At 38.2% G+C, this 18,093-nt stretch overlaps 1 long non-coding RNA gene across 4 annotated transcripts in view; it reads left to right on the forward strand.

Annotated features, from left to right (window-relative positions):
- LOC141549176 (uncharacterized) overlaps positions 1–18,093 on the forward strand; it is a 121,663-nt gene that overhangs the window by 4,757 nt on the left and 98,813 nt on the right. For all 4 annotated transcript variants that reach the window (XR_012484268.1, XR_012484271.1, XR_012484269.1 and 1 more), the window contains exon 3: positions 4,097–4,182. This is a non-coding gene — a long non-coding RNA (uncharacterized LOC141549176). The remainder of the gene's footprint in view (positions 1–4,096; positions 4,183–18,093) is intronic.

Below are 18,093 nucleotides of genomic sequence, written 5' to 3' on the forward strand. Positions count from 1 at the left end.
TGGAGGTGCTCTCTGGAGGAAGGAGTCTCTACTCAAGGTGAGAGACAGCAGATCTCCTCCCAGAGAATGATCCATCAGCAGTTTCTGGAGACAACAGAACATTACATATTGGCGCCCACAAGGTGGGGCAATGACTTTTCCTTATCCTGACAAGGACTTATTCTGAGCCCTTCAGAGGAACTAGACCAGACCATCACATGTAGAGGCACTTTCTCCTCCCTTGTTGCCATTTTCTTGAGGTCAGGAGCTTTTCACCTTGCATCTCTCTTGCCAAAAACAGAGTCTGGCACATTGTACGTTCTTGATTGATGGATACAGTAATCTAATATCCAAGACTTGGGACTGGATTCTGGAGAACAGAGAAAGACAAGAAAAAGATGTAGTTTGCCCTTGAAATACTGGTAGAATCAGAAAATCTCAGAATTAGCATGAGCTAAGAGAGATTAAGCATGATGTGAAGCAAGAATCCTTTTGACAGAATTGCACAAAATAATCAAACAGATTCTTAAATGCCTCTAAGAGATTCATTTCTTCCTAGGTGAGTTGACTTTAGTATTTTGTATAATACTAATTTTAATGGTTTTCTTATATGAGACCTAACACTTGTCAACTGCACTCCCTGGCTCCACAGACTTGCTAAGGAAGAGATTGGCCAATACGAGGGTCCCCAGATACTCTGTGCCTCAGGTAGTCCAGGTAAGAAGGCCAGTGCTCCTAAACCATCTTTTCCATGAACACTTCCCAAGGTATCAGATGGGTGGGTGGATGGATAGATAGAGCAAGCAAGCATTTCTCGGGTGCTTGCTGTGTGGCAAGCATTGTGCTAAGCAGGAGCATAGGAGAAGGTGGGCTAGCAGCACTCAAGAAGAAGAATATGGGAGTCCAAGCAATTGGTTGTTAAATCTCAGTTTGGACATAAGAGGCCATCACAGCAAACCTCATTGTGCCAGGGGAGGAAATGGGAGCAGAATATACTTTAATGACTTTCCTTGGAACACAAAACTAGCAAGTCTCTGAGGCAGGGTTGTGCTCAAGTGTTCTTATCTTCACATGCATTGTTATATCCACAGCATAGCAGAGCTACCTCTTCATTCTCCATCACCTTCCCTAGCCAATCCCTTACTCTACCCTGGTATTTCAGCCCCTTATTTCTGCACTGTGCACTCCCTTTAAGTTCCAGCACCAGCACTATTTCTTCAATCTGTTCTCAACGACCATAGTGCTGTAATCCTGGATCACTCCCACCACCCACTACCTCCCCCCTACACTTGTGTCACTTAGCAAAAGTAGAGAGAATCACAACATGGTATTACCTGGATACATGACAAATTTTGTGTAGATGACTTAAACTGGAGCCTCACTGGAGCAAGGCAAACTTTTACACATCCCTAATTAATTATCCATTAACCCACTCATCACAGTGACTCTTCTGAAACTTGTCATCTCTGCTGCCATGTCCCAAGGCTCCCATTACCTCACCTCTAAGATGAGAGCCCTCCCTCATATATTAAAGAAAAAATGGAGTCCCTCTTTTCTCCATTTCATGCCATAATCTCCAGCAGATTACCCCTTCCAGCATCCCTTCTCTCACTTTTCTTCCATCTTTCCCTTTTATGGATAGCTTCTTCTGCCTGCAAACACATTCATGTCTCCTTCCCCCTCCAAAAATCATCTCTTGACCTCATCTCCACTAGCCCTCATCTTCTATTCCCTTTGATGGTCACATTGATGGAGAAGGCTGGCTTCTTTCAGTCACCTTACTTCCTTTTTTTTCTCTGTCTTCTTAACCTTCTACGGCATAGATCTCATGATGCACATGATCCTCATGATCTCAGACAAAGCAATAGAGCCTTACTTAAAAGACATAATTCGGGAAACTAATTGTGTGAAAAGATGCTACAGTAAATGAAGTACTATGAAAATTAACCTGCCATCACAAATGTATCCAGAACTCTGACAGATTCATAAAAATAAGAGCCATTCACTAATTGAATACTACTGGAGGGATATGAACAGGGAGCTTTCAGAAGAAGACATCATACCTATCTATACTCATATGAAAGCATGTCCTCAATGATTCGCTTTTATAAAAATAGAAATGAAAACAATTCAGAGGTCCCACTTCACATCTATCAGAAGAGATGAATACTGGATGAGAAGAGGGACAATAAGCGCACTGATTGGAGGGGTTGTTTGCTGGTGCCACCATTCTGGAGAACAATTTGGACCTATGCCCAAAGGATTGTAACTCTGTAAACCCTGCTGCTGCAGCTCCTGCGCGGTTCCCTCATGGGGAGCCCAGGACAGCCGGCCACCTCCGTTCCTGCCCTCTTTCTCCCACTTTCCGTCAAGGGGCTGACCCCCAACACCGGACTGGGAGCTCGGCTCCTGCCGCCCCCTCCCCCACCCCAGCAGCCTGTCCTCCGACACCTCAGTCTCGGCTCAGCCCCGGACCCTCCTCCACCTGCAAGATGCCCTGCGGCCCCTCCCCTGGACAGGCTGGGAGGCGGGAGGCGAGCTCCTAACTTCTCCGGATTTACGTCACCCAGCCCCCTCCCTCTCTGCGGCCTCTTTGTTTGCTTGGGCGGACAGCAGCCCTGCCTTTGCGGTGACCTCACCGCGCCCGCCTCTCCCTCCCACACTTGCATTAGCTCTCTTTTGTGGGAGGGGGAGGTGCGGGGCCCGGGAGCGAGGGTCCGGGGAACCGGAGGAGGAGGGGGGGGCCGGAGGGGAGGCGGTGAATAGCTTGAGGTCCTCCCGTCCCCCACCGCCGGCCCTTCCCCTCCCCACCACACTCCTCGCACCCCCGCCCCCTTGGGATTGTGGAGTATTTTCCTTTGGGAACCAGGCAGATGCCCCTCCCTCCTCCTGCCCCCACCACGTTCTCTTCTCTCCCGGGTTCAGTCTTCTTCTGAATGTCCCCCCTCCTGATTGGCTTGTCTTAGTGTCCTAGGGGATGTGTGCGGGCCCGGCTGAGCGGGGGGGGCCTAGGGACGGAGGAAAGCGTCCAGGAGCTCTTCCTTCCTCCACCCCTCTTTTGCTTTGGGTACCAGGAGCTCTTCCTTCCTCCACCCCTCTTTTGCCTTGGTACCATTTCTTGGCATGGTATATTCAAGCAGCACATAGTGAATGGGACATTTTCTTGTAACTTGCTGTGGAACAGAAAGAGATGCGGTCCCAGAACCTGCTGATCTCTCTCATTTGCAGCTGAAAGGGCACAATTGTCTTCTTGGGAGGAATTAGATGCCTCTCGCCTCCGGGCTGTTGATTGCAGGGGTTTCTTCTTGTGAAAGTTTCCTGTTCTTAGCCTTTGACCTCTGGGAGGATGGCTCTTAATCTGGTACATTGTATATTCCTTCTAAATCTTGTAGACAGTAACAGTCCTTAGAGAACTTTGCTACAAAGATGTTTTTCCTCATTTAACTGTTACCACAGTCGTTTTAACTTTGTATCTTTGTGCTAAAGCACTTCACCTTCATAAAGCTAAATTGTCCATTTTATTTTCTGCGCTCCTCCTGCCCTCTTGCCCTCTCCATAGATGTAAAAAGCGATTTCCTTCTTTCTCCTCGGATTTACTGTTGAGTCCCCCTTTCCACCTAGTTCATGCACCTGTTTGTAATTGAATTTGATAGATGGCATGTGATGTGACTTGCTTTCCCTGGTAGGAAGAAGGACTAATGGCTTTAGTGTGATACAACAAATTCAGAAACAATTGTATTCCTATAGAACAACGTGACATTAGAGTCATGCTTAATTCATCCCTCCTGTCTCTACTTAGCATCTTTAAAGACCGGTCACCACAACCTTGAGACAACCTTTATGGGAATTGACCTTTTTCCAGACTGACTTATTACCATGGATTAAGGTAATCAGAATGTAAACTATCAACCATAATTGCATACAAAAAGGAAGTTAACTTTCCCAGGCTACCTTGGTTGGCATATCTTTAGTCAGGTGTGGGATTTGTTCTGTCAGGTGCATTCCATGTGACTCTTTGACCCTTTCTCTGGACTTCCTGCCTTTATGCCCCAGAGCTAATAATTTCCCCTAAAATGTGATCTTGATGTAGATCTTTGCTAACTTCTTTTCATTTTAGGGAGGAAAAGAAAAACAGGAGCACAAGTGCCTTCAGGAAATGGTGCACCAGATCTACACCTGCTGACCTCTCCCATCCTGGAATAGGTAGGCTGATGGTGTCTCCTTATGCTTTCTTTCCTTTCCTACTTGTTCTTTAACATCTTGGTGCAGATACTTTAAAATTTTTGGTGTTGTCCTTTCCATTTAAGTTGCTGTAGGTCTCAGGGAGATATACTGCTTTCATGGCTCTGCTCAATTCACTTTTCCTCACTTCATAAGGAGCATACCATACTTGCCTGTACTCTCCACCTTATCGTTCCTTAAAAGCCAGTTTTAATATTCCATTATTCATGTTCTATAACTTGTTGTCCAGCTGATGAGCATGTGCTTTGTTTCTAATTTGTAGCTGTCAGAAAAAGTGCTTGTTATCATTAATTTGGAATATATGGGGACTTATTTTTTCTTCTTATTAATGGCTTCTGCAGGGTATAAGTCTAGTAATGGAGTCTTTGTTTTAAGGCTGTGGATATTTTTGTTGCTTTCTTTGAATTCCAAATTACTTTCTAAAATGGGGGTGTCATTTCACAGTTCTACCAAAAATGTATTAGTTTGCCTATTTTCTCATACCCCCTGCATTTGACTTTCCATTTTCAGTTTTTTTTCTTGTCCATTTGCAGAGTGTGAGGGGGATCCTTAGGGTTGTTTTGATTTTTATTTCTCTTTTCATTAGTAATTTGGAGGATGTTTTACATGTGGTTGTGAATTCTTAAAACTTCTTCTTTTGAGAAGTTCATATCCTTTTGCAATTTCTTCATAGGGGAATTGCTCTGTATATACATGCATTCATACCTACTTATCTAATATATTTGTTTTTGGACCTGGGATATCAAACTTTTATTAGAGGAATTTGATGTAAAGATTTTTTTCCTCATTTAATCACTTCCATTCTTATCCTAGATGCATGAATATTGTTTGTTCAGAAGCTTTTCAGTTTTAAGTAATTGAAGCCATCAGTTTTGTACTTTTTGATTGTCTCTGTTATCAAAGGACTCTGTTGAACTCAGCAGGATTGGGGAGCAAACCTGGGACTAGCCACTGCTGCCCATGGTATCCCCAGTTGTAGTTCCCCAGTTGGTCCAGAAGTAGGGTTATAACTTGTGTTCTTTAGAGTGAGAAAAGAATCCTTTATTCAGCATTTCTCATGATGCACTCATGGATGGGACACACCAAGTACTTTGAGGAAGCAAACTTTATACTGGGAGCTTGGTTCTTTAACCCTCTCTTCAAGGTCTAGATTGGTCAGATTTATAGTCAGGATTGATCATAATTGGTGGAATTTACTATCCAAATAGCAATTAGGTTGGATTACCTTCCTCTCAAAAGCCTCATGCCTTGTGACTGACCATGACTGGTTTGGGTTGGTTTACCTCTAAACCCTCTTTGTCAAGAATTTACTTGACTAACCAGTTACTTTACTTAAATCACAGGCGATTGGAAATATCTTAAGAAGATATTTCACCTCCCCTCCCTATGGAAACCCAACTTCTCATACTTCTAACAGTCTTCCCCCATTTAAAAAAATAAAGATTAGGTTTCCACACATTTTATACCTTTTTGCCTGCCTCCTTTTCAAACCTGTATAGCATCAGTTCACATTCATAGTCACTGGGAGATCAGTCAAGTACCCTTTCAACCATTATCTTGACATGACCTGGCCTTGATATTTGTACCTTTGTCAGGGAGGTTTCTATAAGACTAATGTCTTTGAACTAATCCTCTAACACAAGGCATTATACAACATCCCACAACCATGAGGATTCCTACAGCTATTATTAGAGAAGTGAATATTAATGCCGCAATTTCTTTCCATCTACCAAACCAGGATTAACTAGTCAGTGGCAGGATTGTCTACTCCTGAATTCAGAGCTAGCTCCTCAGAGAGGGAGGCAAGCTCCTGCAAAACCTTTGTAATGGTATCATTGGGGACAGTATTATTTGTTATAAAAGGACGACTTTATCCTATCATTTTGCAAACTCCCATTTTCATTGCCAGTAGCATATCCAGAGCTAGTCTCTTTTCCCATGCCCTCCTTCTGGTGGATCCACCTGTCCTCCATTCCCATTTCCTGCATCTTTGATGTTATTTATAAATCTTTGTTGATTATAATATATGTAATTTATCCAATCCACATTTTTTTGTTTATGGTTATTCACCAGAACAAAAAAAGGATTCAAATTCTGAGGCCACTTGATTTATGAATTCCTTAGGTCCCCCCCTGTAGGACTCTTATACTGTCTAAGTAGCTTTTATCATCAAATTATTCTTGGGGAACTTTAATTTCTATTTTCTGCCTAAGGTGGATGGCAGTAACCTGGGACAAGTCTAGGAATGCCATTGTGAATGGATTAGCCAAATGTTCCAGAGCACAAGTCCCAGCCCAGTACTCTGGTTTGCAGATCTTTCCTCCACAGAACCACCAAAGGTCTGCCTAAGGAATATGTCAGTAGAAATTGTCAATACTGTCCTCCTGGGTCATATTCCAGGCCTCAATGCAAGTCACATTTCCATGGACAGTAAGCCTCTCCACCTTTCTAGAGAGACAGGCAGAGTGGCTTTTGGGTCAAAGTGTTGTAATATTCTCTCTCAAATGTAATGTTCTCTGTTGAAGTTTTCTTGGGGTCTCTGGAGGCAGCCTTCATTTCAGTTCAGTAATCACTACATGAGTAGCCAGGTGTTAAAGTCCAAATCCTTTATTGTCTTCTTCAAAGTCTTGTCTCCTTCACTTGGGGCTTGCCTAGTTTTTCTGGAGGCCTTTGGGATCTTAGTTTCAGTGAAGATGCAAAGGAGGAGAGCCTGCCACTACTTCTCTGTCTTCCCTAGTTCTCATTCTGGCTGAGTTTGTCCCAGCTTATATGGTCTCTTATCCAAGGTGCAAATCTTGTAGAAGTATAGTAAGTACCAAGTACATGTACTGAACTAGAGAACTGTTGAGCACCATGCTAAATAACCTTTGTCTCTATCAATTCCACTGACTAAGCACCTTGTTTCAAGTTCTGGCCCATAACATCTCCCGCTCCCTTTTGATTTAAGACATAGGTGGTCATGACCTCCCTGACTTCTCAAGGAGTGAGGACCCCCAAAAAGAGGTGATCACACCTTCCCTGACTACTTAAAATAGTGGTGAAAACACCATAAAAGGAGATGATCATGCCCTTCCTGACATCTCAGGAAGGGAGATGAAAACACCAAAGGAAATGGGAAATCAAATCAGATTAGCGGGTTTCTGAAGGTTTTCACTCTTAAAACATGTATACATAAATCCATCAAAATGGGATGTATTACACATAATTACATGAGTTATATAAGCACATAGCCACATAACACAGGGTAGTGGTGATGTAACAAATGATATGAATCAACATGAGGAATTATACTTGTCCATAAGTCCTAGAAATAGTCAAAAGGAATCTATTGTCCATTACTTCATGTGCCAGGAATCCAATAATTCCTGCAAGATTTGAAGTCCTGCAATAGTCTCATCTTGTGTTAGGGAATAGAGGTATAGTAGTTATAGAGACAGAATGAGAAGACAGGCTGAGAGAAGAAAGACCCAAAACCCTGTGTCCAAAATGCAACCCATGTTTCCACTGGGCCTCAGAATGTAGATTGACCCAGGGAAATGAGAGACGGGCCCAGCCCCAAGACCTAAATCTAAAGACAGGTGACGAAAAAGGAGGAGAGCCTGCCACCAATTCTCAGTCTTCCCTAGTTCTCATTCTGGCTGAGTTTGTCCAGGCTTATATGGTCTCTTATCAAAGGTGTGAATCTTGTAGAATTATAGGAAGTAATAAGTATATGCACTGAACTAGAGAATTGTTAAGCACTGTGCTAAATAACCATTTTCTCTGCCAATTCCACTGACTTAGGACCCTATCTCAAGTTCTGGACCATAACAAAGTGTAAAAGGTTTTTTTTTGTTTGTTTGTTTTGTTTTTTATAGCTTTTTATTTAGAAGATATATGCATGGGTAATTTTTCAGCATTGTTCCTTGCAAAACCTTCTGTTCCAACTTTTCCCCTCCTTCCCCTCCCCCTCCCCTAGATGACAGGTAATCCAATATATGTTAAATATGTTAAAGTATATGTTAAATACAATATATGTGTGCATATCCATACAGTTCTTTTGCTGCACAAAAAATCGGACTTTGAAATAAGGTAAAAATAACCCGAGAACGAAATCAAAATTCAAGCTGACAAAAATGAAAGGAGTGGAAATGCTATGTTGTGGGTGACACAGATTTCCCAGAGTTCTTTCCCTGAGTATAGCTGGTTCACTTCATTATTGAACAAATGGAACTGATTTGGTTCTTCTCATTGTTGAAGAGAATCACGTCCATTAGAATTGATCATCGCATAATATTGTTGTTGAAGTATATAATGATCTCCTGGTCCTGCTCATTTCACTTAGCAGCAGTTCATGTAAGTCTCTGCAGGCCTTTCTGAAATCGTCCTGCTGGGCTTTTCTTACAGAACAATAATATTTCATAACATTCATATAGCACAACTTATTCAGCCATTCTCCAATTGATGGGCATCCATTCATTTTCCAGTTTCTAGCCACTATAAAAAGGGCTGCCACAAACATTTTGCACATACAGGTCCCTGTCCCTTCTTTATTATTTGTTTGGGATATAAGCCCAGTAGTAACACTTCTGGATCAAAGGGTATGCACAGTTTGATAACTTTTTGAGCATAGTTCCAAATTGCTCTACAGATTTGGATGCATTCACAATTCCACCAACACTGTATCAGTGTTCCAGTTTTCCCACATCCCCTCGAACATTCAGCATCATCTTTTCCAGGTGGAAAAGTTACAGAGATCCCTTTAATGTTTGTCTTGAACTCAAAATAAGTGTGATCAAGAACTATAATCATTTCTCTCAGAGTGCTGTTCAGCAATAGTCAGACTATGCACTTAAATTTTCCCTCATTTTTGTCCATACCGAAGATGAAGGTAATAACTTGTGCCATTGGCCTGCCAGAAGCACAGATATAGCAGTTGCTTTTGTTCAGTCTTTGAACTGTGTATTTTACCCATTCATCTCAGGCTTTTATGTCTCCATATCCTATTTCCCCTTTCATGATATGCTCCTGATCTTCACTGTCTTTGACTTATGTAAAGGGAAGCTGAGCTCAATCCTACTCTCTATACTTGTGAAGTCTGATTCAGGAGGGGTAATCAGTCTTTCCCTTTTCTCCTTAACAATTATACTAAATCTTCCTAATTGATCTCTTCCAGGTATATCTATTCCAAAACCATAGGAGATGTTCACTTTGGCCTCTGCATTAGTAATGGTTAATGTCAAGGGGTTACATTTCAAGTTCTCACAATGTGATCATGGGGCTGATCAGCAGAAAGATTGACTTTCTGCTGAATTTTCCTAACAGCAGTGGGGGAAGCCCATCCATTAAACTGGGAAATGAGCCAGAAGACACTGTCTGCCTCTCAGTGGTTCCCTCCACTTGTGATCAGGGGGTCCTCTCTCAGGGCAGAGATACTTATCATCATAGGTCAGTCTCCTCTGATTTTCTACATTTCCACATTCATTTATTTGAGAAACCTCAAAACTGCCTTATTGGGAATATCTTCTTGAGTTATGTTTATTCAGAGTTTGATAGGATAGTCCTCATCCCTTAGCACCAATTCATCATCTCTGTCTACATCTGATCCCTTAGCCATAAGAATTAAAGTCAGAAAGATAACAAAGTGAGCAATTGTCATCTCAACTTCACTCACTTTTCCATAGTGACACCTGTTCTCGGCATATATTTTTTTCCAGAACTGGGGCTGGCCCTGGGCCTTGTACATGTAAATCTAACTGGTTAGTCTGGGTTTGGGAAAGTTTCTTTTAGATATGCCCTATTACCATTAACTGATATTACCGGACAAACACCAAAGGTGAAACAGCCAAGCTAAGAGCCTAGTGTCCTTGCTTGGGAGTCCAGGTAGGATTATCAAGGGGTCATATAACAAAAAAGGGTACTTTACAGGCTTAAAAGAGATCACAGTTCAAAGTATAGGATTATGAGGGTTTCACTCTAAGTTCTTTTTTCTTTTCTTCAATTTTATCTGTAGGGGATTTTGGTAGGAATTATCTCCCAATCCTGTTCTGCCTTTTAAGTCTTCTCTAGGTCCTTTGATTCTTTTGGCTCAGGAACTGTTCCTTTTACTTTGGCATAATGTGTCCAGTTCTTCTCAACAATCCTTATAGCACTGTCTGTAGTCAACAGTTTTTGATAAGATCCCTCCCAGTTGGAATGTAACTTCTTCTTCCAAGTCTTTATCAGCACCCAGTATTCTGTCTTGAATGGATGAACAGCAAACTCAGGTGGTGGAGTTTGTGTCAGCAAACCTCTATGACAGAGCTCTAAAAGCAGTATCATCTTCTGCCAGTATAGAATCCCTTACAAATCTATCTTTATTCTCAAAAGAGGGAAGTTCAGTGTTTCTACCCAGGTATGGCAACCCATATAGGATCTCATAAAGGGACTGTAGTGTACTTTCTAGAGCTGCCAAATTGGGGTGCCAAAATATACCCTCCAGACTAGCTCTCTGGAGGATGTTGGGACCAGCCCAAGTCCTTGGTCTTAGTGGAGGAGTGAAGGAGGCAGGAGACCCATGAGGATGGTCAAACATGGAGTCCATTTATTTCAGGTTTTCTCAGCCTCTAAATACCTTAGTAAGATTACATCACCACAGTGCACTGAGCAAGTACGAACTATAAGCACCCTACTAAATAAATTCCTCTTTACTGGAAGTATCCCTTGCTTCAAGAGAGCATGGTCATGCCCCCCTTGACTCCTCACGAAGGGTGGGATGCAACAAAAGGAGATGGGGAGCCAAACCAGACATTATCAGCAGGTTCCCCCTGGACTGAAGCGTCTTACACTTTACCCAGAGTTCTCCCACTACCTTGGCTCTCTATAGGGGACAGCTTTGTGTCTTTCCTGGAGAACCAGGACTCCCTTACCATTAATATAGCCTCATATTAATCATCCATTAACATAGAATAGAATTAATCATTCCATTAATATAGTCACATACTTTAAAATCTTTGAGTCAGTCCACCACAACAGGAGCTGCCACTGCCCACTGCTTCCCCACTTGCAAGTTGGCCCAGGAGTAGTGTTACAACCAGTTCCGTTGAGAGTGCAAGAAGAATCCTTTATTCATCAATTCTCTTGAGAAGTAGATGCACTCATGAATGAGACACACTGAGTACTTTGAGGGAGAAAACTTTATACTAGTAACTTGGTTCTTTATCCCTCCCTTCAAGGTTTATATTGGTTAAATTTACAGTCAGAGCTGGTTACAATTCATTGGATTTACTAACCAAATAACAATTAGGTTGGATTACACTCCCCTCAAAATTCTTATGCCTTGTCACTGACCATCGCTGCTTTGGGTTGGTTTAACACTAAGGCACCTTTGTCAGGAACTTAGTTGTCTAACCTGCTCCTTAATTCACAGATGATTAGCAAGATATTAAACCTCTCCTCCCTTATCTTGTTCTAACAATATCTGTAGAAACTCAGCTTCTCATACTTTCCACAGTCTCCATTACTTAATTGGTCAAGAATAGCTTTCTTATCCATATCTGTGAGAGGTTCCTGATTTTTTAGTCACGTGATATTAAGGTCATATATCCACTTAGAGTACACTGTTTTGGTGTGAGCCTAATTTCTGGCAAACTGTTTTCCAGTCTCGCCAGCAGTCTATCAAATGGGAATTGTTTTTTCTAGGTAACTTATGGTTTCTGCTATACTAACAAACAATATGTTATTGGGTTCCATTATTTCTGAATCTCCCTTTTCTCACCTATACCATTTGTCAGTTGCTCTATTTATAATCAATACAAAACAATTTTGGTGACTGCTGCTTTAGAATATAATTTTTGCCTTGGAAGTGCTATGCACCCTTCACTAGTATCACTTTCAATCATTTCTCTTGATAGTCTAGATATTTTTTTCTGACTGTGTTTTATTATCATTATGTATAGTATCATAATTTCATTGGCATAACATTAAAAGCATAAATTAATTTTGGTAGCATTGACATTTCAGTGATATTGACATGGCTTAATCATGAACACTGAACATTCTTCCAGTTATTTTGATTGGTTTTTTAAATTTTTTTTTATAAAAACATGTGTTTTATTTATATCTTAGTTAAAAGTAATAAATATTAAAATTGATTTTTTAAAAAAATGTTGCATCCCAAATGTTCCCATTTCCTTTCCTCCTGTACCCCTCGAGAAGGTAAGCTATCTGATATTACTTAGACAGTTATGTTAGCTATGTTGCAAAAGAAGACATACATAAAAATACAAGAAAAATAAAGTTTTAAAAAGTATGTTTCAAAGTGCACTCAGAATTCACCAGTTCTTTCTCTGGAGATGAATGACATTTTTTCACCATGGGTCCTTTGGAATTATTTCAGATCATCATCTTGATCAGAGGAGTTAAGTCTTTTGCAGTTGATCATCATTATAATATTACTATTGCCGTGTACATTTTTCTCCTGGCTTGATGTGCTTCACTTTGCATTAGATGCTTATATGTCTTCACAGCTTTTTCTGAAACCATACTGTTTGTCATTTTTTAGTATAACATTCTAGTATTCCCTCTCAATCCTACCCCCCATATTGTTCAGTCACTACACATTGGATTTCCAATTCCTTGCCACCACAGAAAGTGTTGGTATAAATATTTTTGTACAATTAGATTCTTTTCACCTTTTAAAAATCTCTTTGGGATACAGACCTAATAATGCTATTGCTGGGTCAAACAGTTTCCTCACTTTTGTAATCCTTAGTGTAGTCCAAAATACTTCTTCAGAATGGTCAGATTAGTTTGCAGCTCTAAAAATAGTGCATTCTCTCCCAGTTTTTCCACACCCCCTCCAACATTTGTCATTTTTCTTCTCTCTTATATTAGGCAATTTGATAGGCATGAGGTTAACACCTTATATCTCAGAGTTGTTTTCATTTACATTCCTCTTATCAGTAGTGATTTAGAACATTTTACATGTGATTGTTTTTAAATTTTTAAAATTTATTTTGAACTTAAATACAAAAAGACTAAGGACATTTCCCTCTGTTCAATATAGCATAAAAAGGATTGAATATAAAATCACAAATTTACATTTCATAATTTTCCTTTTTTGAAAAACTAGGATTTTCAAATGATGTACATATTTAAAAACCCATCCTGCCTTTCAGTTTCCCTCTAAATTTTATTTTGTTTTCTGCTGTACACTAATTTTTTGTCACCCTCTCTCCTCACCCTGCACTAGAGAAGGTTACTATAAGAGACAAATATGTGTGTATATAAATTGTGTATGTGTGTGTAAAACCGTAGTACAACATGCTTTTATTCACCCATTTTTCCTCTGGACATAGATAGCATCTTCCTTCATAGGTCATTTATAGTTGATTTAAGTATTTCTAATGGTCCAAGTGACTTTATTCATTCAAAGTTAATCTTAGAATAATATTGCTGTTGCTGTTTACAATGTTCTCACTCTTGATTATTTTTCCTAGTTTTTACATATTTTTTCCCTAAAATCAACCAGCTCATCATTTCTTATATCTCAATAGTATTCCATTACAATTATATATTACAATTTAATTAGCTATTCCCCAATAGATGGGCATCCTCTCAATCTGTATTTCTTTGCCACCATACAGAGAATGACTATAAATATTTTAGAATAGAAAAGTTCTTTCCTTTTCCCTTAATAACCTTGAGAAACAGACCTAATAATGGTAATGTTAGGTCAAAGGCAAGACACAATTTTATTACTCTTTGGGTGTAATTCCTGATAGTTCTCCAAAATGGCTGGGTTTTTTTTTCAATTCCACCAACAGTGAATTAGCTTTCCAAATTTGCCACTTTGCCTCAAACATTTATTGCTTTGGGGTATAAACCTAGTAGTGGTAGAGCTAGATCAAAGGATATGCAAGAATTTATAGTCCTCTGAGCACAGGTCCACATTTTTCTCCAGAATGGTTGGACTTCTAATGAACTCTACCAAGAATCCATTAATTTCCCAATTTTTCTACATCTCCTCCACCATTATTCTTTTTTTCTTTTCTGTCTTATTCGTTAGTCTGATAGGTGTGAAGTGGGTCCTCAGAGCTGGTTTCATTTACATTTCTCTAATCAGTAGTTATTTAAAGCATTTTCCCATATGATTATTGATAGCTTTGATTTCTTCTACAAATTTTCTGTTTATATTCTTTGACCATTTATCAATTGGGGAGTGATTCATATTTTTATGAATTTGACTCAGCTCCTTATATTTGAGAAATAGCATTGTTATCAGAGAAACTTGCTGTCATTCCCCCAGCCAATCTCTTTGTTTTACTTCTAATTTTGGCTTCCTTGGATTTTTGTTGTTGTTGTTCAAAACCTTTTTAATTTCATTTAATCAAAATTATCTATTTCACTTCCCATGATCCTCTCTATCTGTTGTTTGGTAATAAAGTCTTATCTATAGATCTGACAGGCACATTTTTCCTTTTTCTCCTAATTTACTAATGTTATTACAGTTTACATCAAAATCACATTTATATCAAAATCACATACCCATTTTGACCTTATCTTGGTACACAATGAAATTTGTTGATCTATCTGTAGTTCTGCCAAACCACTATCTAGTTTTCCAGAAATTTTGGTCAAATGGTACATTTTAACTGTTGACACTTGGATCTATCATTGATCAAACACTACACTATTGTGGTCATTTCCTACAGTGTATTGTGTATCTAATCTATTCCACTGATCCACTCCTCTATATTTTAGCCAATACCAGCTTGTTTTCATGATTGCTTCGTATTATGCTTTGAAATCCAGTACTGCTTTGCAGCATGCCTTCACATTTTTGTCATTGATTGCCTTCATGTTCTTTTCCCAGATGAATTTGCTTATTGTTTTTTTCTTGTTCTAAAAAATAAGTTCTTGATAGTTTGATTGGTGTGGCATTGAATAAGTAAGTCAACTTAGGGAGAATTGTCATTTTTGTTGGTTCAGCCTACAAATGACCACTTCATAGATCTCCTATTATTTAGATCTGTGAAGAGTATTTTGTCATTTTTTTTTTTTTTTGTATTCCATTAATTAGTGTTGGCAGGGAAACTCCGAAGTATTTTATGTTGTTTACAGTTATTTTAAATGTAATTTCTCTCTGTTTCTCTTGTTTCTGGGCCTTGTTGGTAGTATATAGAAATGCTGATGATTTACATGGGCTTATTATTTGCTCAAGTTGGTAATTATTTGTACTGTTTTATATTTGATTCTTTTTTTATGAAGACCTTCTCTGGTTGATGCATTACCTCTTTTTTGTTATTATACCTTTTTATTTACAAGATATATACATAGGTAATTTTTCAACATTAACAATTGCAAAACCTTTTGTTCCAACTTTTCCCCAGCTTCCCCCCACCCCTTCCCCTAGATGGCAGGTTGACCAATACATGTTAAATATGTTAAAGTATAAGTTAAATACAATATATGTATACATGTCCAAACAGTTATTTTGCTGTACAAAAAGAACCAGACTTTGAAATAGGAAGGAAATAAAAAATGCAGGCAGAGGAAAATAGAGCAATCGGGAATTCTATATAGTGATTGATTCATAATCATCTCCCAGAGTTCTTTCCCTGGGTATAGCTGGTTCTCTTCATTATTGAACAAATGGAATTAATTTGCTTCATCTCGTTGTTAAAGAGGGTCACGTACATAAGAATTGATCATCACATAGTATTGTTGTTGAACTATATAATGATCTTCTAGTCCTGCTCATTTCCCTCAACTCAGTTCATGTAAGTCTCTCCAGGTCTTTCTGAAATCATCCTGCTGGTCATTTCTTACAGAACAATAATATTCCATAATATTCATTTATATCGGATTCTTTAGGGTACCCTAAGTATACCATATGTAATCAGAAAAGAGGGGTAGTTTTGTTTCCTTGTTGCTTATTTTCAATTTATTTTTCTTATCTTCTTGCTATAAATAGGATTTCTAGTACAATTTTAAATACTTGTTGTGACAGTGGACAGCCTTGCTTTATTCCTATTCTCATTCAGAAGGTTTCCAGATAGTTTTGTGCTCTTGCACAAAAATATTTCTTATCAGTTTTGGAAGAGCTTTATTGGTTTATATGCTTTCTTATGTTTTTTAAAATAAATGTGTGTTGTATTTTGTGAAAGATTTTTGCTACATCTATAGACATAATCATATAATTTAAATTTTTTTTGATATGGTCAATTATGGTGTTACTTTTGCTAACATTTAAGCAGCCCTACATGCTTACTATAAACCACACTGGACATAGTAAATGATCTTTGCAATACATTGCTGCAGTCTTCCACTTGAGATTTCATTTCAAATGTTTCAGTAAGAAAATTCGTCTCCAATTTTCTTTTTTTCTTTCTGCTCTCCCTTGTTTAGGTATAAAAAGCATTTTTTGTATAAAAAGACTAGTAAAACTCCTTCTTTATCTGTTTCTTTTTTTTCATACAGTTTATGTAATTTGAGATGAATTGTTATTTAAATGTTTGGCAGAATTTACTTCTAAATCCATCAGGTCTTTGGGATTTTGTCTTAAGGAACTCATTTATGCCTCATTCAATTACTTCTTTTAAGATGGAGTTAAGTATTCTGTTTTTAATTCTGTTAAGTTAGGAAGTTTATATTTTTGTAAATATCCATTTAACTAAGATTTTCAGTTTCCCTGGCATATGATTGTGTAAAGTCCTTACTACAGATTACTTTGCTTTTATCTTCATTAGTTATTCACCCTATTCATTTTTGACCATGAATTTGATTTTCTTTCCTTTTTAAAATGAAAAGAGGTGTTTGTTTTATGGGAATAAAATTAACTCCTAGTTTTATTAGTTTGATTTAAAAAAAATTCAGTTTTATTTATCTTACCTTTAATTTTCAGGATTTTCATTTTGATCTTTAATTGAATATTTATAAACTTTTTCTAAGTTTTTCTTAAAATATTAACCGAATTCCTTAATTTGCTCTTTCTCTGTTTTATTGAGTAAACTTTTAGAGAAAAATAATTTTCTTCAATACTTCCTTAATTGCATCCCTTCCCTTGATTGCATTGGTATGTTGTCTCTTTGTTGGCATTTACTTTAATGAAATTATTGATTGCTTTTTTTTTTTTCTGAGACAATTGGGGTTAAGTGAGTTTCCCAGGGTCACAGTGTCAGGACAGGTTAAGTGTCTGAGGCCATATTTGAACTTATTGATTGCCTTCTTTGACTTGTTCTTTGACCCACTCATTCTTCAGAATTAGATTTAGTTTACATTTCTTTCTTGATTTTTACCCACATTATTTACTGAATATCATTTTATCACACTGTGATCTATAAAGGGGTGTTTAAAATTTTTTTCATTTGATTTGTAAGGGTTTTTGTATTTGTAAGTACCCAAATATGTGGTGAGTTTTTCTTATAAACAGATCATAAAAGGTTTTGTTCTTTCTATTTCCATTCACTTTTCTGTGGAAATCTATTATATCTTAGTTTTCTAAAATTCTTTTCATGTACTTAATTTCTTAATTATTTTATGCATAAATTTAAGTAATTCTGAAAAGGGAAAGTTGGGATTAGCTATTAGTATAGTTTGAATATTTCCTTCTCTAAGTCATTCAACTTTTCTTTAAGGAGTTGGATGTTTTGCCATTAGTTGCATATTTATTTATATTGATATTACCCTATCTTATTATAATACTTTTTTTTTAGCAAGACATAGGTTCCTAGCTTATCTCTGTGAATGAGATGTTTTTGCTTTTGCTTTGTCTGAAGTCCTGATTGCCACTGCTTTTTGTGTCTTGAACTTCCTTCTCCATGTTGTAGATTTTTATAGTCTGGGTTTTAATTTTTTGCTTATTTTTCCAGTTCATTGCTTGATTTTAAATTTATCTTGACGTTGGTCTCT

Source organism: Sminthopsis crassicaudata, chromosome X (assembly GCF_048593235.1).
Source record: "Sminthopsis crassicaudata isolate SCR6 chromosome X, ASM4859323v1, whole genome shotgun sequence".
Taxonomy (NCBI): Eukaryota; Metazoa; Chordata; class Mammalia; order Dasyuromorphia; family Dasyuridae; genus Sminthopsis; species Sminthopsis crassicaudata.